The sequence below is a fragment of the Lactuca serriola genome, chromosome 5 (assembly GCF_051521515.1).
Source record: "Lactuca serriola cultivar US96UC23 chromosome 5, Lser_US96UC23_V15, whole genome shotgun sequence".
In the NCBI taxonomy this organism is placed as follows: domain Eukaryota; kingdom Viridiplantae; phylum Streptophyta; class Magnoliopsida; order Asterales; family Asteraceae; genus Lactuca; species Lactuca serriola.
In genome coordinates this window covers 310,328,309-310,352,701 of record NC_136412.1, presented here as the reverse complement: position 1 = coordinate 310,352,701, position 24,393 = coordinate 310,328,309, and positions in this window count along the sequence as shown.

The following is a 24,393-nucleotide window of genomic DNA, read 5'->3' as shown; positions in this document are numbered from 1 at the left end:
ATTTTCTGGATTTCTAACCTATCATCAAAGTTTTTTATACTCAAATGCTTATGAAATCACCAACATATTTTATGTTGACGCTTTTCAAAAGACTTGTATTCTCAGGAAATCAATAAGCAGGTTATGGATTGCGAACTCAAGCTTATTTTGCTGTATTTTGGGAAATTTGCTTATTGATGTTTCTTTTGTGTACACTTGTAAACATAAACATGATGTAAAACAATGTAAGCTTGTTATATTTATGTATGTTGGTTGGATTTGCTATGTTTCATTTATATGCAATTGTTATGATACTACACAATGAAGTCACCCGCATGTTCTCTCTACAATGAACCGCATGTTCCCCAAATGTATCCAAACATGCCTTGCAGCAAACTGGGCATATCTCGTCAATTGGGAATAGAGGAATCATGAGGCAGTAGTGAAGGATAGTTTGGTACTCCACAGAAGACATATGCTGGCCAAGGCCATCAATGGGGATAGTTAGCAGAAAATCCTGAGCATGAGGTGCCCGAAGACACTTAAAAACTGCTTTCTTTCTATCAGTCATGTCGAAGTCGATTTCCATATCTTTGACGATTTTACTAAAAAGGGCACACGCCAATGCTTTTTACGGTTAGGGGTGGTGTCCTTATTAGTGAAATCGGTACAGTCGAATCCCAGAATCGTATCGTGAAGACGAGTCATAGCACATAGGTAATCAGAGTCCATACCACATATGCCACTGCCCACTGTCACGTAAGATGTGCTCTTGTAATGTCCAAGATTGGGCCATCGAGGCTACAAATGTGTAGGAGGATACCTTGTATGCCGAGTACAAACCTAAACCACCAAAACGAATAGGTAAGGAAGCCAGACGCCGTTGAATGTCTCTAAAGAAGGGGCCTCCACATACCACAATATCCTCGATAGACCTGCACAATTCTTTGTCAAAGAACAAAGCTGCCACTTCTATGTGCACCGGATGGTATGTCCTTAAACCAAAGAAAAGTTTTGCAATGGCCACACATGATCGAAGCTAAAGAAGGTCACTTTGTGGGTCACATAGTTGTGGAAGAAGACCCATCAAATCAACAACATTGATCGCTCTCTTTATGGCCAACCCGCTAATAAACCCTACGTCTCTTCTACCAGCTCCCCCAAGGAGCTTCACCCCTAAAGAAGGTCTCCCTATATCCGTTGGGAATAAATCGGTACGAAGCTTCCTACCATCACAGGAGTGCCAAAAAATCTTCGTTTTCTTGATGTTCAACTCAAGACCCAAGCCTGGACCATTCAACCGAATAATGTTCAACACTCTAGCCACCTCCTATGAATCCCCAATCACCGTCCCATCATCTAGATACCAAGCATGGAGAAGGAGCTTACAATTGTCTCTCATCTTGTGCACAAGCGGGTGCAAAACGAGGGCAAAAAGAAGAGGCCGGGACATGAAAGCTCCGTTAGAAATTCATAACTTCTTCACCCGACGTCCGTTTTTGTCTGTATTTTTACCGTTGCATTACTATCGACGAGATCTTCGATTCTCGTTTAGATTGTTTCGGCTAGAAATCACTCGATCTCATATTCGAACTTTGGGTTGCATACTGCTAAGTCGAAACTTCAAAAAATCATAACTTCCTCATACGAAGTCAGATTCAGATTTAGACGTTCTTTTTATGCACGCTCTTGGTTTAACGTATTCTACGACTATCGTTTAGATTAATATGGCTAAATATCACTCTATCGTCAATTCACTAATTACATTACGCAGTGTCGTATCGGTCCTGTCGCGAAACTTCAACACATCATAACTCCTTCGTTATAACTCGGATTTTGACATTCTTTATATTTTCGGAATCCTCGTAACGACCACTACAACTTCATGTATAGATATCGGGCTTATCTAATATTTTATTATTACGCTTATTCTTATCCTTAATTTATTTAAGTCACACAATTAAGCATAAAACACATAATACTCAAAATAATACATTTTTATTATTTCACAACGGTTTACAAAGTTAACCTAGACTATCACATCATCATTAATGCCTAGCCTAGAAACACGGGCGTTACAATTCTCTCCCCCTTAGGATGACTTCGTCCCCGGAATCACACATCAACAAACAAATGCGGATAGCGACTCATCATGTCACTCTCTGTTTCCCAGGTGAGATTTAGCCCATTCGCATGTTTCCATCGGAAAAGCACTAATTCGACCATCTTGCGTCGCAACTTCTTAGTCTTTTGGTCAACGATTACCTCTTCTTTTCATCCAATCTTAATTCAGAAATTGGAATTATATCGAGAATTTCTCCTGTGAACTTCCTCAAATAACACACATGGAAAGTATTATGAATTCCATTCAGTTCCTCAGGTAATTCGAGCTTGTAAGTTTGGTTCCCAATCCTCTGAAGAACTTTAAATGGTCCAATAAACCTTGGACTTAACTTTCCCCTTTTACCAAATCGTATAAGTCCCTTCCACGGTGAGACTTTAAGCAAAACCGAATCTCCAACTTCAAAATTCATCGGTCTTTGCTTGTTGTCAGCATAACTCTTTTGACGATCCTGAGCTGCTAACATTCTCTCCCTAATTATTTTCAACTTTTCAGCAGTTTAATGAACTATCTCGGGTCCCATAAACTGCTTTTCCCCAGCCTCAAGCCAACAAGACGGCGTACGACATTTTTGTCCGTACATAGCTTGATAAGGTGCCATCTTTATGCTCGATTGGAAACTATTATTGTTGGAAAATTCTACCAAAGGTAAATGTCCATCCCAGTTACCTTGGAATTCCAGGGTACATGCTCTCAGCATATCTTCAAGTGTTTGTATCGTTCGCTCGCTCTGACCATCAGTCCGTGGATGGTAAGTTGTACTCAAACACAAATTGGTACCCAATTCCTCTTGTAGACATCTCCAAAACTTCGAGGTGAAACGGCTATCACGATCCGACACAATCGTTAATGGAACATCGTGAAGCCTCACAATTTCTTTCACGCAAGAATTCACAAGCTTATCCATAGATCATCCCTCGTTGGCTGCTATGAAGTGCGCACTCTTAATGAAGCGATCAACGACCACCCAAATCATGTCGTGACCGTTCTTTGTTCTGGGCAGTTTAGTGACAAAATCCATAGCAATGTCTTCCCATTTACCCATAGGTACAATCAAAGGTTCTAAACTCCCATATGGTTTCTGATGTTTACCCTTAATTCTTGCACATGTCACACACTCGGCCACATACTTTGCAATATCAAGCTTCATAGTCGGCCACTAGTAGTAGGGTTTTAGGTCCCTATACATTTTAGTGCTACCGGGATGAATCGAGTACATGGTTTTGTGAGCTTCTTCCATCAAAAGATCTCTTACTCCTCCTGACTTAGGCACCAAATTCGATCTTGGAATACCTTCAGTCTGTGACTGTTTACACCAAACACTAACGTTTTGCCCAAACGTTCTCCCTTTCGGTCATTCTTCTCAAAAGCTTCTTCTTGATCTTTCTTTATACTCCCCATAATTGTCGAGAAAACTTCTATTCTCAACGCTTTTGGCCTTTTTATTTCAAGATTGACTTTCCGACTGAGAGCATCAACGACAACATTAGCTTTACCGGGGTGGTAAAGTATCTCACAGTCGTAGTCTTTAAGTAACTCTAGCCAATGTCGTTGCCTCATATTCAATTCTTTCTGATTAAAGAGATGTTGGAGACTCTTATGATTAGTGAAAAGTCTGCACTTCGAGCCATAGAGGTAATGCCTACATATCTTTAGAGCAAATACTATCGCTGCCAACTCCAAATCATGAGTGGGGTAGTTCTTTTCATGCTCTTTCAGCTGTCAAGACGCATATGCTATCACCCTTTCTCTTTGAGTCAAAACACAACCCAATCCAACACCAGACGCATCGCTATAAACAACGAAGTCTTCAACTATAACGACCCAAATTTACTTCTGTCAGCAACATCATTGTCCGTTACTCGAATAAGTGTTTATGCAAATGATTTTTGGTTTTAAGGTTTTATAATGAAACGAATTAAATAAAAACGGTGATATTTAATATATAAAAGAATTACAAAACAATTAAGAAGAAATAATTTAACTAATTAATTTGTGGTGGGAGTATTTAGAGTAAATATAATTTATTTAAAAATTATAAAGGTTGAGGGGTTAGAATGTAATCTTAGAAAATATGAAACTTTAAAATAAAATAAGAATGAGTTTATTATGGATCAATAAAGGGAACACAAGGGACTGTAAGTGTAATTTGGGAATTTCAATTACGTGATACGTCTCCGTCGAATCCTTGCTCTTCCCTTTACTTTCGGTTACGTCCTACACTTATAACCCTAATTAAATTAAATTTGCTGATGGTCTCCGTTAAGGTTTATTCTTGTGACAAGAGAGTGTTGGGGAGAGATCTTGAGGGAGAGATAGAGCAGCAAGAGGGGAAGAAAAGAGGCAAGTTGGATCCTTGTTGTGATTAACCTCGTTCCAGGTAACGTTTCTTGTCCTAACTTTTGGTAGAAGGAGAACTCGAGTGAACTTTAAGAAAAAAAAACACCACTGGCGGCCTTTTTCCATCTGATGTACACCACATCGCCGCCGGTAAGGGTGGTGACGGTTCTGTTTTTGGTAGTCCTTAGGGGCTTGTTTCTTGATTATCTTTCCATGTTAGTTCACTACCTAGCTTTTCCGTTGCCTCTAAATTGGTTAAGCATGCCTTGAATTTTGTCCTTCCCTATTCGTGAACTAATTTTCCCATATAAACTTGCTAAAGTTGCTAGATAAAATGAAAAGATTTAATATTAGCTGACTATGTTTGCCCCATCGTTGTGCATGGGTAAGCTTTAGTTAACAAAAAAAAAAAAAAATAGTAAATATAAGCGGACGCATCATGATTTTTACTTGGCTGTGCTATGCTTGAAATTAATAAACAAAAAAATAGAGTGAAGAAGGTATCATTAGGCTGACGCAGGTGTATAAATATGTATATATTTACATACATGTCATGCTGTTTAGTGCCTTGCTAAAAGAATAATAAAAAAAATGATTATAGGTGTTTATTACTTTGGTTCTACAGCTAATGAAAAGCATGAATAATGAAAGTATGATGAAAGCTTATTTTGTTGACGTGATTCGAATTTGCCAAGTTTGTTTCAATAGTTGACCATGTGTTTAACATCATGGCTACATCATATATTTTATTGTCTACGACATTTGTAACAAGTAAAACGTAATCTCGTAACCACAACGAATTCATTACGAGCTATTTGGTTGATCATATATGTTATGTGGTAGAATTGTGATTAAACATGTATGCATCTTTGCGGTTTAATAATTATGATATGCAGTTGTTTTCTAAGTGGTATTTGTCTATCATTTTTATGCTTCATCATAAAATGAATGATTGGCCCATTCGGGGTTTGTATGTTTTATGTGCAACTTTATGAAATCACTCAGCAGGGGCTAACAGTTGTATCTTTTCTCTTTTGTGCCTTATGATTGGTGTAGGCAGTTTAGAAGATTGGCCTTGGTGAGAGGGGTTCTTATGGGTAGTAGATTTATATTAACGATACCACTCTTGGACACGTTTTGGTTCGTTACTTTAAAGTACTTTGTTTACTTTTAAACGAGTTAGAATCATGATTTTGATTTTGTAGGTAATGTTGTGATTTGAAAATGTTTTAAAAACTAAGTCTTCCACTAACGTATTCTGTTAAATAAGTGTTTTTTTAAAAAAGTTATGGTGAAAATCACGACGTTACATCAACTCTATTGGGTAGAGAAAGAATCAGTGCCTCACATAGCTTCCTCTTTAGCAGCTCGAATGCTTCTTTGTGTTTATCACTCCAAGCATAAGTATCTCCTTTGTGAGTCAAAACTGTTAATGAAGTAGCGATTGAAGAAAAGCCTTGGATAAACCTTCGGTAATATCCGGCTAATCCCAAAAAGCTTCGGATCTCCGTGGGACTTTTCGGTTGTTCCCATTTCATCACAGTTTCAATCTTTACTGGATCAACCATTATCCCTTCTTGGTTGACCAAGTGACCCAAGAATTGGACTTCTCAAATCCAAAAATCACATTTGGAGAACTTGGCATACAAATTCTCCTTCTTCAAGACTTCCAACACTTCTCGCAAGTGTCTGCCATGCTCCTCTTGGCTTTTCGATTAAATCAGAATGTCATCTATGAACACTATCACAGATTTATCAAGGAACGGTTTACAAACCCTGTTCATTAAATCCATGAATGCTGCTGGAGCATTGGTTAGTCCAAACAACATAACCAACAACTCGTAGTGTCCTCATCATGTTCTGAATGCAGCATTCTCGATATCTGCTCTCCCACCTTCAACTGATGGTATCTGACCTTAGGTAGATCTTTGAAAAATAACTTGAACGTTGTAGTTGATCGAACAGGTCATCAATCCTTGGCAATGGATATCTATTCTTTATCATTGCCTTATTCAACTCTCTGTAATCAATGCACATCCTCATACTCCCGTCCTTTTTCTTTACGAATAACACTGGAGCTCCCCAGGGTGATGAACTAGGTCTAATGAAACCTTTGTCTAATAACTCCTGAAGTTGCATCATCAGCTCCTTCATCTCCGTTGGTGCTAATCGGTAAGGTGCTTTGGCTATCGGCGTCGTCCCTGGTAACAAGTCTATTCTGAACTCCACTTGTCTATCAAGCGCTAATCCGGGAAGATATTCGAGAAATACTTCTAGATAATCACACACGATAGGAATACTCTGCATCTCCTTTTTCTCCTTCTTATCATTGATCACGAATGCTAGATATGATGTACATCCCTTGGCCAAACACCTTTTGGCTTTCATTAAGGAAATAATTCCATAATTTACTCTGCGTTTGTCCCCATACACTACAAATGATTCTTTCCCTGGCGGGTTTACTTTTACTATCTTTTTTTTGCAAAATATTTCGGCATCATTGACGCTAAGCCAATGTATTCCTAGCACGTTGTCGAAACCATTTAACTCAATAGGCAATAATTCCTCGTGGAACTTATTCCATCCAAATCAATTAAGATGTTTTTCATACGATGACGAACAATTATAAACTTGCCACTAGCAACTTCGACTAATAAAGCATTATCTAGTCCATCGACAGGCAAAGCTAGTTTTCTACCAAATTCATGCGAAATAAAGTAGTAGTTGGCTCCTGAATCAAATAAAATTTGGGCAGGCAATTCGTTTACGAGAAAGGTACCTGAAGCGACATCAACTTCATCTTTCGCAACTTCCAATGTCATCTGAAAGGCTCTCGCCTTCGGCTTTGGTGGGATATTGGGCTTTGCTGCCTCCTTCTTTTTCAGACATTCCCTCAAGATATGCCCCTCCTCACCACACTCATACCAGACTTTCTTGGTAAGGGTGCATTCGTTGGTGTAGTGCCCTGGCTTTCCACATTTGAAGCATGTGGCTTCCCCGCTATATTTCCCATGATACTTCTTCTTGCATTTGTTGCACCAGTTCGCTTTGCCTTCTCCACTTCCTCTCGAACTAGACTTCGAGAATTTACCCCTTTTGCTGGACCCCGAGGGTCCGTCAAACTTCCTCTTCTCATCAACCTATGACCTCTCCAGACCCTTCTCCCTAATCTGGGTCTCAACATTTCTAGCAGCCCAGATGACGGCTTTCAATGTGGTTGCTTGCTTAACCATTGGACCAAAGTCCGCTCAGTCCCGTCCCAGAGGGTGAGCGATAGGGGCGACCGTCCAGGGCCCATCTTTCAAAGGGGCCCAAATTTTTTTATGGAAATTGCTATATTTAGAAGATAATACAAGTAATTTTATTTCAATTATTGAGTTATTATAAAAAACTTGATGACATTTATGAATTTTAAGGGCCCGTTTTTTTTTCTCGCCCTCGGCCCAAAATATGTTTGGAACGGCGCTAAGTCCGTTGGTAGTCCGGGGGTAAACTTGTTGACCTTAGAGAGTTCAGTTGGAACTAAATATGGAATAAGCTTCATCTTTTCCATGAAACTAGCAGCGTATTCAGTAACGCTCATTTTTCCCTTCTTCAAATTCTGAAACTCATTATTGATTTCCAGAATGTCCTGCTTGGAGCAGTATTGCAATTTGAGTTGAACCACAAAGTCTTCCCAAGACATCTTGCTCGCTTCTCCCTTGGGCATCGAGTCAGCTAACATCTTCCACCAACTCAACACTCCATATTTTAACAGAGGGATTACAAGAGAGGTCTTCTGTCTGTTGTTGCATTTGTAGCTCTCGAACATTGTCTCCATTTCGGAGATCTAGTTTATAACTTCCACCGGCGTCGGGCTTTCGGATAGACATGGTGGCTTGGATGCCATGAAATCCTTGTACTTGCACCCACACCCATCATTTCCTCCATCCTGGTTGATTTGCCTAACAATCGGTGGGTTGGCTTGACCAACAGTCCTAATATAGTTTCCTCCTTCCAAATGCCCTTCATTCAATTCGGGCTATTCAAGTGGCATTGAAGGTTCTTCACGATTCTGCTGAAGCAGATGTCTAGTTTCTTCCATTTGATGATCCAACATCATTTGAATCATCGCTTGTACCCCAACCATTGTCATTGGCTCAGGTGCTACTGCTACAATAGGTACTCGCTCAATCACAGGTGGTTGATTCCTGTTTTCATCTGCGTTTCCAACGCCACTTCTAGTTCTTACCATTTTGATCTATACATCGAATAAGGTGAAATTAGATCCTCATTCACGATAGATAATAAAATCGTCCATATTACTCCAAAATGTTTACATGCTAGTTCTAATACCGTAGTCATACGCTTAGAATCCTAAACACATAAGGTCTCTAGATCCGGTTGGCAACAAACCGTAGATCTGAACAAATAATATCGTATATTGCAAACATATAACATTTAGCACATAAAAGCATTTTAGGCATCTTTCCTAAAATAAACTAGTGCTCGTGTCTAAAATATAACGGACACTTATCTCATAATCTTCACTTAGCATTCTAAGTTTAAGTCTAGAAATCCTACAAATTCCTAGTTCGCTTAAACTAATGCTCTGATACCAACTGTGACATCCCCAAAATCACGGCCAGAAAAGACCGATTTAATTTATGCTTTTAAAATAATTTTTAGAGCAATCCTTTGATTAAAAGAGTTGCAAAATTTGTTCCCAAAACAATATATGATAAAATAGAATTTATCAAAGCATTTCATAAAGAAATGTATTTTCATATATAACAGACTCGGGATATCATGTTCCAATACAGACCAAAAGCATAAATGGCACATTTTAAGCCTTACAACAGTTATATACAACTACTGGCCTATAAACAAAATAACTTGATGATTCATCCATCTTATGCTCTCACGCCACTACCTATAATACAAATAAAACTGAGTGGGCCAGGCTTGGGAGCCTAGTGAGCATATAGGGTTTTCAACCCACAACAAATAAGTATATTTAATTTCACCAACCAACAATATCCCAAGTACCCATTTCCGTTATCCTCACTTTACATCCCGAAAAGAACAATTATCACAAGGGACCTAGTCTAGGATTTTTCATCGGGATGGACATTATTGCAAAGGGGTTTCCTCGACAATAGATGTCCTAAAGGCAACCATGAGGGGGATAGAGTGCACCGGTGAACACATCGTTCACAATACCTACAGGTTATGAACCTACCAGCGTTCCACTCTGCTAGATGACTAGATCAACAGCAAGATCGAGGTCTCTCATCATTTTATTTCATCACACATTAACTATCTACCCATGTTCTACCCAAAATATTTGTAGATAAAAGTATATATATATATATATATATATATATATATATATATACAATTTAAAACATGTATACAACATTCAATAATATATAAACACATAACACGTATTTAATGGAGAATACTTCGTATTTATTTGTTAGAAGAAATCAACTACACACTAACTCAAAACATATACTTAATACATTCAACAATACTTGTATTAAATCGTGTTTATGAAAGAGACTGTGCACTCACTTGATAAGATGATTATCAGACAACACTACGACTCTTCAAGTGGTTCGGTGAAACCGGGATATCTTCACACACCGGGCTTCTCACGGGCAGAGCTTCGACTTGAAACTCTTTTCTTCTCGGGATCTTCGGTGCTTCAGGACTTGCTTCGGGTGTCGGGATGATACCGGGGCTTCACGGGTATAACTTGCTCGTAAAACGAGGTAATATGGGTGAGAGGAAAGAAATTGAGCAACAAAACTCAGCTGGCCCCACTTTCTATTTATAGGAGGCTAAAATTCTATGCTCACGTCATGAGCTCGATATGTCATTGCGTTCGTCATCAGGCCACTTGTTCTGGAAGGCGTCCATCACCTGCTCACGTCGTGAACACAAGGGTTAAAGTTGGTTCCCCGAACGTCAGAAATTTGTATCTTTCGCATACGATCTCCGTTTTCGACGTTCTTTATATGAACGCCTAGGTGAGATTATGTTCTACAACTCTCGTTTAGACTCCGTCGGCTAATTTTGAATTTAACTTTTATTATATTATTTTTAGTAGGCCATGATAGGATAACTTAGTTAGAAATTCATAACTTCCTCATCTGACGTCCGTTTTCGTCTGTCTTTTTACCGTTGCATTACTATCGACGAGATCTTCGAGTCTCGTTTAGATTGTTTTGGCTAGAAATCACTCGATCTCATATTCGAACTTTGGGCTGCATACCGCTAAGTCGAAACTTCGAAAAATCATAACTTCCTCATACAAAGTCAGATTTAGACGGTCTTTTTATGCACGATCTCGGTTTAACGTATTCTACGACTTTCATTTAGATTACTACGGCTAAATATTGTTCCATCGTAAATTCACTAATTACGTTACGCAGTGTCGTACCGGTTCTGTCGTGAAACTTCGATACGTCATAAATCCTTCATTTTAACTCGGATTTTGGCATTCTTTATATTTTCAGAATCTTTGTAACGACCACTACAACTTCATGTATAGATATCGCGCTTATCTAATATTTTATTATTATGCTTATTCTTATCCTTAATTTATTTAAGTCACACAATTAAACATAAAACACATAATACTCAAAATAATGCATTTTTATTAATTCACAACGGTTTAAAAAGTTAACCTAGACTATTACATCATCATTAATGTCTAGCCTAGAAACACGGGCGTTACAGTAATGTTTAAACACTTATGTAAAAACTTATACCTTATTAATGCAAGGGTTGTTGTACTTTGATTACTATAATGCATGTGTTGTGATACTTGACATGACGTCCTCCTCCCCCGAACGTTTCCGTCGTTCTGATTTTGGGGTGTGACAGATTGGTATCAGAGCATTGGTTATAGTGAACTCAGTGTATCAGTCATTAAAGATATACAATTATAAACACATTGAGATAAAAACACTCTGACCAAAAATTATACTTTAAAATATAACAATATTTTATAAAAGTATCAGCACATGCATAATATATATATATATATATATATATATATATATATATATATATATATATATATACTAGAACAATTATCATAAGAAGAACAAACAAAAGTATTTAGAGGTTGGACAATACAGTCAAACCTGGACAGTTATGTAATCATATATGGGATAAATATAGCATGATCAACTATATTTATTTGAGATATGACTAACATGTGTTTGGGAGTGATTGTAGTGTTGCCACAAGTCTAAAACTTACCTAGGTACCAGAAGAATTCTAGAATCAAACATAAAGTTTAAAATACTATAGGAGTATTTTATGATGCTATAGCAACAAAACTGAAAACTATCAACTCCATATATCTAAAAGTTCAAGAGTCAATCATATAATTAAAATACTATAGGAGTATTGTAGGTTCCATAAATAAACTTTTGGAAAATTTTAAAAGACCTTTTCTGGTAGGTCTATAATTCCTAAGTGTATACGTTACGGTTATATATAGTTGAGATTTTATAGACTTAGAATAGGTGATTTTCACTCTATGTCCTGTTCCTTGTTTGGTTGTGGTTTTAGAGTAAAATAACTTATTTGAAGGTCTATTTGATCTAGATTATATATAATCTGTACACACTAAGTGATTATAGAAAGACCGGAAAGGATCACTTTCGTAAAAATTTAAATTTTTATTAATTTCATAGATTCTTTAGACATTCCCATTCTCGTATAAACCACTTAGATCGATGTATCCACTCCAACAATCAATAGAAGAGTCAATGAGGATCCAACAAAATTTCAATAGGAGGAATCCGAGAAAGAAACAAATAAGGAGTAAAGAAACTATAGAAATCATTTAGTGCTCTTACCCTATTAAGGACACCGATGATAGGTTCGCATGAACTTCCGGGATTCGAACTTTCCATTATGAAGTAATGAGGATCAGTGTCAGAATTGGAAGTAAGACAGAACATGAATTCAATATACATACGGAGGAGAAGTACACCATATAGATACCAGGAGAAAACAAATCATTACCGCCTACAGTAGAACGGAGAACATAGGAAAACCACGCACGTCACATGCAAAGTGTTTGAGTGCCTTTTCGTCAAAGTAATAACTAATACATTAATGCAACCTAGTGAGTTAGTGATTATTCTACTCACATTAGGTATTAAGTTTATTATCTTTTTCCGTCACAACTAATAACAGTAAATTAGATCAAGAAATCTCAATTGAGAGTGATTACTTATAAAATTCATGAGTCTGCTTTATGTACACTTTGTTATGAATTGTTTTCAAATCTTTTCGAAAGTTGGAAATATGATATCCACCAACAAAGATAACTTAGTTCGGATGACACGTGGCTGATAACCATTCTAGAAACTTACTTCTGCTCTTTACCAGGACTGCATCATAGGGATGTAGGTCGAAACATTGAGAACCATATAACCAAAACAAAAACTTTATATGTATATATAAATAATTAGAATGCAGCAAGTGCAACTAACATCATCTTGGAGTCTGCCGAGTGCTGCATTGCAATAGATGCAACATGAAAGGGCACACCGCTCGCATCTGTAGGACTTTGGTCAAGTTCATCACTTCAACTACCAATGTTGGAACCGGTCCAATATGTCATCTTTGTGGTGAAATAGGACATTACAAGAGGGACTGTCCAACATAGAAGAATGATGGGGGAGCGGGAGGAGTTTGACCCCAGTGAACGGGGAAGCATTAAAGGACCCTGCTATAATTAAGGTGCGCTTCCAAAACCCAATAAATAATTATATTTAAGATTACTCTCTCGTTCGAACCAAATCACAACACTCGTATAAAAAAACTGAGAACCCTAACAGGTAAGCTATGATGGATTAGTGTATACATTAGAGTCATTTATAATTAAGAGTTGTAGATTTAGAGTGAGTGATTTCGCCTCATTTCATGTTCCTTGTTTGGTTGTGGATTTAGGGCAGGGTCGCTCAGTCAACTGTCTTACCAATCTTAATTATACATGACTTGTGTACACCAAGTGATTATAGAGAGATCTAGTAGGATCATTTCATGAAAGTTCATTATTTCAAATTAGCAAAACCCTCGTATTGTTAGTACTCGCCAATTCCGAATAAAAAAGGGGTTCGCAGTAGTAATAACAGAATAAAACCGAAAACGCTGAAAATTTATGTACATAGGATAGTTCATCGTCATAGTAATCGCTTCTTCCAGATCGAGTTAATATCTATTTCGTCGAGAAGCTCCGACATCATCATCCGACATGGTTTGGCTTGTTTTTCACCATGCAAAAATTCCTATGCTGTGTAAAAGAACTTTTTCCTTAATCAGCCGTGAGATGAAATTCTTCCAATCCATAATGCAAACCCTTATACAGTCTCACGCTTCAGAACTCCAGAAGTACCCATGCTAGGGGTACCACACCCTTCTAGCCTACTCAGTAGATAGGAAACGCGAAGCAAAAAACACCTAAAGAGTCTCAGAAGTCAGTAACCACCCGAAGTGTCCCCAATAGATCTCATAGGAAGATCACTTGTACCGCATGTCAAGTTCAAGAATAGAGACTAAGAACTCATTCGGTTAATCTATCGCTGCTAAGTATATACGCAAGAGTGGTATATAATTTAGACTCAACAAGATTTAAGATGTGTGATTTCGCCCTATCTCCTGTTCCTTGTCTGGTTGTGGACTTGGGGAAGAGCCACCCATCTGAATGTTTTGTCAATCTAAATTATATACGACTTGTATACACGAAGTGATGGTGGATGAGCCAAGTATAAGTCTTATCATGAACTTTAGAGTAAAAACCAGTAGGTTTACTACTACAACCGGAGATACCTGAGTGTAAGTGGTAGCGGATTGCAATGGGCTTCATAATCAAGTTACCCAAGGCAACAGGTTGACTTGATGTCATTTTGGGTGATTGTCGACAGATTAACCAAGTCCGCGCACTTCCTGCATATTGAAGGAATCAGGCAAAATAGAGAAGCTAACTATAAAGTGTGTCCGAGAGATTAGTTAGACTGCACGGTGTTCCAATATCTGTTATCTCCGTTCGAGATAGTAGAATCATCTCCCAGTTCAGTCAGTCACTTAAGAAATCTATGGGAAATAGGTTAGTCATGAGCATAGCCTACCATCCTTAAACCGATAGACAGAATGAGAGAACGGTTCAAGCATTAGAAGTCATGCTGAGAGCATATGTGACCATGTTTGGTAAAGCATGGGATGCCCATTTACCAACTAGTCGAGTCCTTTACCATACTAGCATTTAAAGTTGCTCCATTTGAAACCTTATGTGGTCGCAAGCGTAGATCCTCACTACACTAGACTAAAGTAGGTGACACACAACTAGCTAGAGGTCAAATTCCTGACAGCACCTTCGTTGGTCCGAAAATCTTCCAAGAGACTACCAAGAAGAGAGTACGAATACGGGAGCGACGTAAAGTTTCTAGAGTCAGACAGAAAAGTTACGCCTTCAATATGAGAAAACCCTTGGAATACCATGTTGGTGACCACGTCATGTGAAGGTCTCACCCTAGAAGGGCATGATACGCTTCAGAAAGCATGGAGTACTAAATCCAAAGTACATAAGACCATTCGAGATTCTTAATAGATTTGGTCCAGTAGCTTATAGACCCTGACTACCTCGAGAGTTCAATAACATACACCATACCTTCCACATCTTTAACTTGAAAAGTGTTTGTCCGACGGGACTTTTGTTATTCCACTCAATTAGATCGAGGTAAGTGAGAACCTCAACTTTGCAGAAGAATCCGTAGAAATCCTAGACCGTGAAGTCGATAGAACTAATCAAACCCCTATCCCGATAGTGAGGGTCAGCTTAAGTGCATAGAGAGGACCCAAATTCACTTAGGAGCGTGAGAATCATCAGAAACATAAGTATCCACCTCTTTTCCTTTTTGTCCATGAGTATACCTTAGACTTAATTTCGGGACGAAATTCCCTTTAACGGGGGGATGATGTGACAACCCGAAAATTTTATTCTTGAAAAAGTCCAACATGTCGTGTAAAGGTCAAACCAATTTCTTTTATTATCTCATCTGACTAGATTAATGGGTTTTAAGGGTATAAACCTTGTACCAAAGGTGATGTTGTTTAAAAAGTGAAACATGTTGAAACCGAGAACCTTCACAACCCATCCGAACCAAGGACTTCATCCGAACCATAAACCCTCAGATCGTGAATGAGGTTCACGACAGCATAGAGGTTCACGACCGCAAACGAGGGTTCATGGCTGTGAAGTCTTCGGACCGTGAACTCCTCCCTATATATATGAGTTTTATCCATTATTTCTTTATTTCTTCATCTTCTAGCCGTGAACATCAAGGTTTTCTCTTAAGTATCATCAAACGTGAACCCTCATTTCTCCTCAAAAGTGTAAGAAACACTTCCCTTTTCTTGTTATTCATGTGAAACCCTTTGATTCCATATTTAATTCATCACCTTTTCTTCAAGATCATCAGGTGTTCTTAGTCCGTGAACCATCCCAGGGTCGTGAACACATCATCTTGGCCCTGAACACATCAAGTGTTCTTAGGCCATGATCCCTTCTAAGGCCGTGAACCCTTCACTCTTGGCCGTGATCATCATTCAGCCTCTCATTTTTAATTCTAACACTTCATTACAAGAGGGACTGTCCAACATAGAAGAATGATGGGGGAGCGGGAGGATTTTGACCCCAGAGAACGGGGAAGCATTAAAGGACCCTGCTATAATTAAGGTGCGCTTCCAAAACCCAATAAATAATTATATTTAAGATTACTCTCTCGTTCGAACCAAATCACAACACTCGTATAAAAAAACTGAGAACCCTAACAGGTAAGCTATGATGGATTAGTGTATACATTAGAGTCATTTATAATTAAGAGTTGTAGATTTAGAGTGAGTGATTTCGCCTCATTTCATGTTCCTTGTTTGGTTGTGGATTTAGGGCAGGGTCGCTCAGTCAACTGTCTTACCAATCTTAATTATACATGACTTGTGTACACCAAGTGATTATAGAGAGATCTAGTAGGATCATTTCATGAAAGTTCATTATTTCAAATTAGCAGAACCCCCGTATTGTTAGTACTCGCCAATTCCGAATAAAAAAGGGGTTCGTAGTAGTAATAACAGAATAAAACCGAAAACGCTGAAAATGTATGTACATAGGATAGTTCATCGTCATAGTAATCGCTTCTTCCAGATCGAGTTAATATCTATTTCGTCGAGAAGCTCCGACATCATCATCCGACATGGTTTGGCTTTTTTTTCACCATGCAAAAATTCCTATGCTGTGTAAAAGAACTTTTTCCTTAATCAGCCGTGAGATGAAATTCTTCCAATCCATAATGCAAACCCTTATACAGTCTCACGCTTCAGAACTCCAGAAGTACCCATGCTAGGGGTACCACACCCTTCTAGCCTACTCAGTAGATAGGAAACGCGAAGCAAAAAACACCTAAAGAGTCTCAGAAGTCAGTAACCACCCGAAGTGTCCCCAATAGATCTCATAGGAAGATCACTTGTACCGCATGTCAAGTTCAAGAATAGAGACTAAGAACTCATTCGGTTAATCTATCGCTGCTAAGTATATACGCAAGAGTGGTATATAATTTAGACTCAACAAGATTTAAGATGTGTGATTTCGCCCTATCTCCTGTTCCTTGTTTGGTTGTGGACTTGGGGAAGAGCCACCCATCTGAATGTTTTGTCAATCTAAATTATATACGACTTGTATACACGAAGTGATGGTGGATGAGCCAAGTATAAGTCTTATCATGAACTTTAGAGTAAAAACCAGTAGGTTTACTACTACAACCGGAGATACCTGAGTGTAAGTGGTAGCGGATTGCAATGGGCTTCATAATCAAGTTACCCAAGGCAACAGGTTGACTTGATGTCATTTTGGGTGATTGTCGACAGATTAACCAAGTCCGCGCACTTCCTGCATATTGAAGGAATCAGGCAAAATAGAGAAGCTAACTATAAAGTGTGTCCGAGAGATTAGTTAGACTGCACGGTGTTCCAATATCTGTTATCTCCGTTCGAGATAGTAGAATCATCTCCCAGTTCAGTCAGTCACTTAAGAAATCTATGGGAAATAGGTTAGTCATGAGCATAGCCTACCATCCTTAAACCGATAGACAGAATGAGAGAACGGTTCAAGCATTAGAAGTCATGCTGAGAGCATATGTGACCATGTTTGGTAAAGCATGGGATGCCCATTTACCAACTAGTCGAGTCCTTTACCATACTAGCATTTAAAGTTGCTCCATTTGAAACCTTATGTGGTCGCAAGCGTAGATCCTCACTACACTAGACTAAAGTAGGTGACACACAACTAGCTAGAGGTCAAATTCCTGACAGCACCTTCGTTGGTCCGAAAATCTTCCAAGAGACTACCAAGAAGAGAGTACGAATACGGGAGCGACGTAAAGTTTCTAGAGTCAGACAGAAAAGTTACGCCTTCAATAGGAGAAAACCCTTGGAATACCATGTTGGTGACCACGTCATGTGAAGGTCTCACCCTAGAAGGGCATGATACGCTTCAGAAAGCATGGAGTACTAAATCCAAAGTACATAAGACCATTCGAGATTCTTAATAGATTTGGTCCAGTAGCTTATAGACCCTGACTACCTCGAGAGTTCAATAACATACACCATACCTTCCACATCTTTAACTTGAAAAGTGTTTGTCCGACGGGACTTTTGTTATTCCACTCAATTAGATCGAGGTAAGTGAGAACCTCAACTTTGCAGAAGAATCCGTAGAAATCCTAGACCGTGAAGTCGATAGAACTAATCAAACCCCTATCCCGATAGTGAGGGTCAGCTTAAGTGCATAGAGAGGACCCAAATTCACTTAGGAGCGTGAGAATCATCAGAAACATAAGTATCCACCTCTTTTCCTTTTTGTCCATGAGTATACCTTAGACTTAATTTCGGGACGAAATTCCCTTTAACGGGGGGATGATGTGACAACCCGAAAATTTTATTCTTGAAAAAGTCCAACATGTCGTGTAAAGGTCAAACCAATTTCTTTTATTATCTCATCTGACTAGATTAATGGGTTTTAAGGGTATAAACCTTGTACCAAAGGTGATGTTGTTTAAAAAGTGAAACATGTTGAAACCGAGAACCTTCACAACCCATCCGAACCAAGGACTTCATCCGAACCATAAACCCTCAGATCGTGAATGAGGTTCACGACAGCATAGAGGTTCACGACCGCAAACGAGGGTTCATGGCTGTGAAGTCTTCGGACCGTGAACTCCTCCCTATATATATGAGTTTTATCCATTATTTCTTTATTTCTTCATTTTCTAGCCGTGAACATCAAGGTTTTCTCTTAAGTATCATCAAACGTGAACCCTCATTTCTCCTCAAAAGTGTAAGAAACACTTCCCTTTTCTTGTTATTCATGTGAAACCCTTTGATTCCATATTTAATTCATCACCTTTTCTTCAAGATCATCAGGTGTTCTTAGTCCGTGAACCATCCCAGGGTCGTGAACACATCATCTTGGCCCTGAACACATCAAGTGTTCTTAGGCCATGATCCCTTCTAAGGCCGTGAACCCTTCACTCTTGGCCGTGATCATCATTCAGCCTCTCATTTTTAATTCTAACACTTCATTACAAGAGGGACTGTCCAACATAGAAGAATGATGGGGGAGCGGGAGGATTTTGACCCCAGAGAACGGGGAAGCATTAAAGGACCTTGCTATAATTAAGGTGCGCTTCCAAAACCCAATAAATAATTATATTTAAGATTACTCTCTCGTTCGAACCAAATCACAACACTCGTATAAAAAAACTGAGAACCCTAACATGTAAGCTATGATGGATTAGTGTATACATTAGAGTCATTTATAATTAAGAGTTGTAGATTTAGAGTGAGTGATTTCGCCTCATTTCATGTTCCTTGTTTGGTTGTGGATTTAGGGCAGGGTCGCTCAGTCAACTGTCTTACCAATCTTAATTATACATGACTTGTGTACACCAAGTGATTATAGAGAGATCTAGTAGGATCATTTCATGAAAGTTCATTATTTCAAATTAGCAGAACCCCCGTATTGTTAGTACTCGCCAATTCCGAATAAAAAAGGGGTTCGTAGTAGTAATAACAGAATAAAACCGAAAACGCTGAAAATTTATGTACATAGGATAGTTCATCGTCATAGTAATCGCTTCTTCCAGATCGAGTTAATATCTATTTCGTCGAGAAGCTCCGACATCATCATCCGACATGGTTTGGCTTTTTTTTCACCATGCAAAAATTCCTATGCTGTGTAAAAGAACTTTTTCCTTAATCAGCCGTGAGATGAAATTCTTCCAATCCATAATGCAAACCCTTATACAGTCTCATGCTTCAGAACTCCAGAAGTACCCATGCTAGGGGTACCACACCCTTCTAGCCTACTCAGTAGATAGGAAACGCGAAGCAAAAAACACCTAAAGAGTCTCAGAAGTCAGTAACCACCCGAAGTGTCCCCAATAGATCTCATAGGAAGATCACTTGTACCGCATGTCAAGTTCAAGAATAGAAACTAAGAACTCATTCGGTTAATCTATCGCTGCTAAGTATATACGCAAGAGTGGTATATAATTTAGACTCAACAAGATTTAAGATGTGTGATTTCGCCCTATCTCCTGTTCCTTGTTTGGTTGTGGACTTGGGGAAGAGCCACCCATCTGAATGTTTTGTCAATCTAAATTATATACGACTTGTATACACGAAGTGATGGTGGATGAGCCAAGTATAAGTCTTATCATGAACTTTAGAGTAAAAACCAGTAGGTTTACTACTACAACCGGAGATACCTGAGTGTAAGTGGTAGCGGATTGCAATGGGCTTCATAATCAAGTTACCCAAGGCAACAGGTTGACTTGATGTCATTTTGGGTGATTGTCGACAGATTAACCAAGTCCGCGCACTTCCTGCATATTGAAGGAATCAGGCAAAATAGAGAAGCTAACTATAAAGTGTGTCCGAGAGATTAGTTAGACTGCACGGTGTTCCAATATCTGTTATCTCCGTTCGAGATAGTAGAATCATCTCCCAGTTCAGTCAGTCACTTAAGAAATCTATGGGAAATAGGTTAGTCATGAGCATAGCCTACCATCCTTAAACCGATAGACAGAATGAGAGAACGGTTCAAGCATTAGAAGTCATGCTGAGAGCATATGTGACCATGTTTGGTAAAGCATGGGATGCCCATTTACCAACTAGTCGAGTCCTTTACCATACTAGCATTTAAAGTTGCTCCATTTGAAACCTTATGTGGTCGCAAGCGTAGATCCTCACTACACTAGACTAAAGTAGGTGACACACAACTAGCTAGAGGTCAAATTCCTGACAGCACCTTCGTTGGTCCGAAAATCTTCCAAGAGACTACCAAGAAGAGAGTACGAATACGGGAGCGACGTAAAGTTTCTAGAGTCAGACAGAAAAGTTACGCCTTCAATAGGAGAAAACCCTTGGAATACCATGTTGGTGACCACGTCATGTGAAGGTCTCACCCTAGAAGGGCATGATACGCTTCAGAAAGCATGGAGTACTAAATCCAAAGTACATAAGACCATTCGAGATTCTTAATAGATTTGGTCCAGTAGCTTATAGACCCCGACTACCTCGAGAGTTCAATAACATACACCATACCTTCCACATCTTTAACTTGAAAAGTGTTTGTCCGACGGGACTTTTGTTATTCCACTCAATTAGATCGAGGTAAGTGAGAACCTCAACTTTGCAGAAGAATCCGTAGAAATCCTAGACCGTGAAGTCGATAGAACTAATCAAACCCCTATCCCGATAGTGAGGGTCGGCTTAAGTGCATAGAGAGGACCCAAATTCACTTAGGAGCGTGAGAATCATCAGAAACATAAGTATCCACCTCTTTTCCTTTTAGTCCATGAGTATACCTTAGACTTAATTTCGCGACGAAATTCCCTTTAACGGGGGGATGATGTGACAACCCGAAAATTTTATTCTTGAAAAAGTCCAACATGTCGTGTAAAGGTCAAACCAATTTCTTTTATTATCTCATCTGACTAGATTAATGGGTTTTAAGGGTATAAACCTTGTACCAAAGGTGATGTTGTTTAAAAAGTGAAACATGTTGAAACCGAGAACCTTCACAACCCATCCGAACCAAGGACTTCATCCGAACCATAAACCCTCAGATCGTGAATGAGGTTCACGACAACATAGAGGTTCACGACCGCAAACGAGGGTTCATGGCTGTGAACTCTTCGGACCGTGAACTCCTCCCTATATATATGAGTTTTATCCATTATTTCTTTATTTCTTCATCTTCAAGCCGTGAACATCAAGGTTTTCTCTTAAGTATCATCAAACGTGAACCCTCATTTCTCCTCAAAAGTGTAAGAAACACTTCCCTTTTCTTGTTATTCATGTGAAACCCTTTGATTCCATATTTAATTCATCACCTTTTCTTCAAGATCATCAGGTGTTCTTAGTCCGTGAACCATCCCAGGGTCGTGAACACATCATCTTGGCCCTGAACACATCAAGTGTTCTTAGGCCATGATCCCTTCTAAGGCCGTGAACCCTTCACTCTTGGCCGTGATCATCATTCAGCCTCTCATTTTTAATTCTAACACTTCATTACAAGAGGGACTGTCCAACATAGAAGAATGATGGGGGAGCGGGAGGATTTTGACCCCAGAGAACGGGGAAGCATTAAAGGACCCTGCTATAATTAAGGTGCGCTTCCAAAACCCAATAAATAATTATATTTAAGATTACTCTCTCGTTCGAACCAAATCACAACACTCGTATAAAAAAACTGAGAACCCTAACAGGTAAGCTATGATGGATTAGTGTATACATTAGAGTCATTTATAATTAAGAGTTGTAGATTTAGAGTGAGTGATTTCGCCTCATTTCATGTTCCTTGTTTGGTTGTGGATTTAGGGCAGGGTCGCTCAGTCAACTGTCTTACCAATCTTAATTATACATGACTTGTGTACACCAAGTGATTATAGAGAGATCTAGTAGGATCATTTCATGAAAGTTCATTATTTCAAATTAGCAGAACCCCCGTATTGTTAGTACTCGCCAATTCCGAATAAAAAAGGGGTTCGTAGTAGTAATAACAGAATAAAACCGAAAACGCTGAAAATTTATGTACATAGGATAGTTCATCGTCATAGTAATCGCTTCTTCCAGATCGAGTTAATATCTATTTCGTCGAGAAGCTCCGACATCATCATCCGACATGGTTTGGCTTGTTTTTCACCATGCAAAAATTCCTATGCTGTGTAAAAGAACTTTTTCCTTAATCAGCCGTGAGATGAAATTCTTCCAATCCATAATGCAAACCCTTATACAGTCTCACGCTTCAGAACTCCAGAAGTACCCATGCTAGGGGTACCACACCCTTCTAGCCTACTCAGTAGATAGGAAACGCGAAGCAAAAAACACCTAAAGAGTCTCAGAAGTCAGTAACCACCCGAAGTGTCCCCAATAGATCTCATAGGAAGATCACTTGTACCGCATGTCAAGTTCAAGAATAGAGACTAAGAACTCATTCGGTTAATCTATCGCTGCTAAGTATATACGCAAGAGTGGTATATAATTTAGACTCAACAAGATTTAAGATGTGTGATTTCGCCCTATCTCCTGTTCCTTGTTTGGTTGTGGACTTGGGGAAGAGCCACCCATCTGAATGTTTTGTCAATCTAAATTATATACGACTTGTATACACGAAGTGATGGTGGATGAGCCAAGTATAAGTCTTATCATGAACTTTAGAGTAAAAACCAGTAGGTTTACTACTACAACCGGAGATACCTGAGTGTAAGTGGTAGCGGATTGCAATGGGCTTCATAATCAAGTTACCCAAGGCAACAGGTTGACTTGATGTCATTTTGGGTGATTGTCGACAGATTAACCAAGTCCGCGCACTTCCTGCATATTGAAGGAATCAGGCAAAATAGAGAAGCTAACTATAAAGTGTGTCCGAGAGATTAGTTAGACTGCACGGTGTTCCAATATCTGTTATCTCCGTTCGAGATAGTAGAATCATCTCCCAGTTCAGTCAGTCACTTAAGAAATCTATGGGAAATAGGTTAGTCATGAGCATAGCCTACCATCCTTAAACCGATAGACAGAATGAGAGAACGGTTCAAGCATTAGAAGTCATGCTGAGAGCATATGTGACCATGTTTGGTAAAGCATGGGATGCCCATTTACCAACTAGTCGAGTCCTTTACCATACTAGCATTTAAAGTTGCTCCATTTGAAACCTTATGTGGTCGCAAGCGTAGATCCTCACTACACTAGACTAAAGTAGGTGACACACAACTAGCTAGCGGTCAAATTCCTGACAGCACCTTCGTTGGTCCGAAAATCTTCCAAGAGACTACCAAGAAGAGAGTACGAATACGGGAGCGACGTAAAGTTTCTAGAGTCAGACAGAAAAGTTACGCCTTCAATAGGAGAAAACCCTTGGAATACCATGTTGGTGACCACGTCATGTGAAGGTCTCACCCTAGAAGGGCATGATACGCTTCATAAAGCATGGAGTACTAAATCCAAAGTACATAAGACCATTCGAGATTCTTAATAGATTTGGTCCAGTAGCTTATAGACCCCGACTACCTCGAGAGTTCAATAACATACACCATACCTTCCACATCTTTAACTTGAAAAGTGTTTGTCCGACGGGACTTTTGTTATTCCACTCAATTAGATCGAGGTAAGTGAGAACCTCAACTTTGCAGAAGAATCCGTAGAAATCCTAGACCGTGAAGTCGATAGAACTAATCAAACCCCTATCCCGATAGTGAGGGTCGGCTTAAGTGCATAGAGAGGACCCAAATTCACTTAGGAGCGTGAGAATCATCAGAAACATAAGTATCCACCTCTTTTCCTTTTAGTCCATGAGTATACCTTAGACTTAATTTCGAGACGAAATT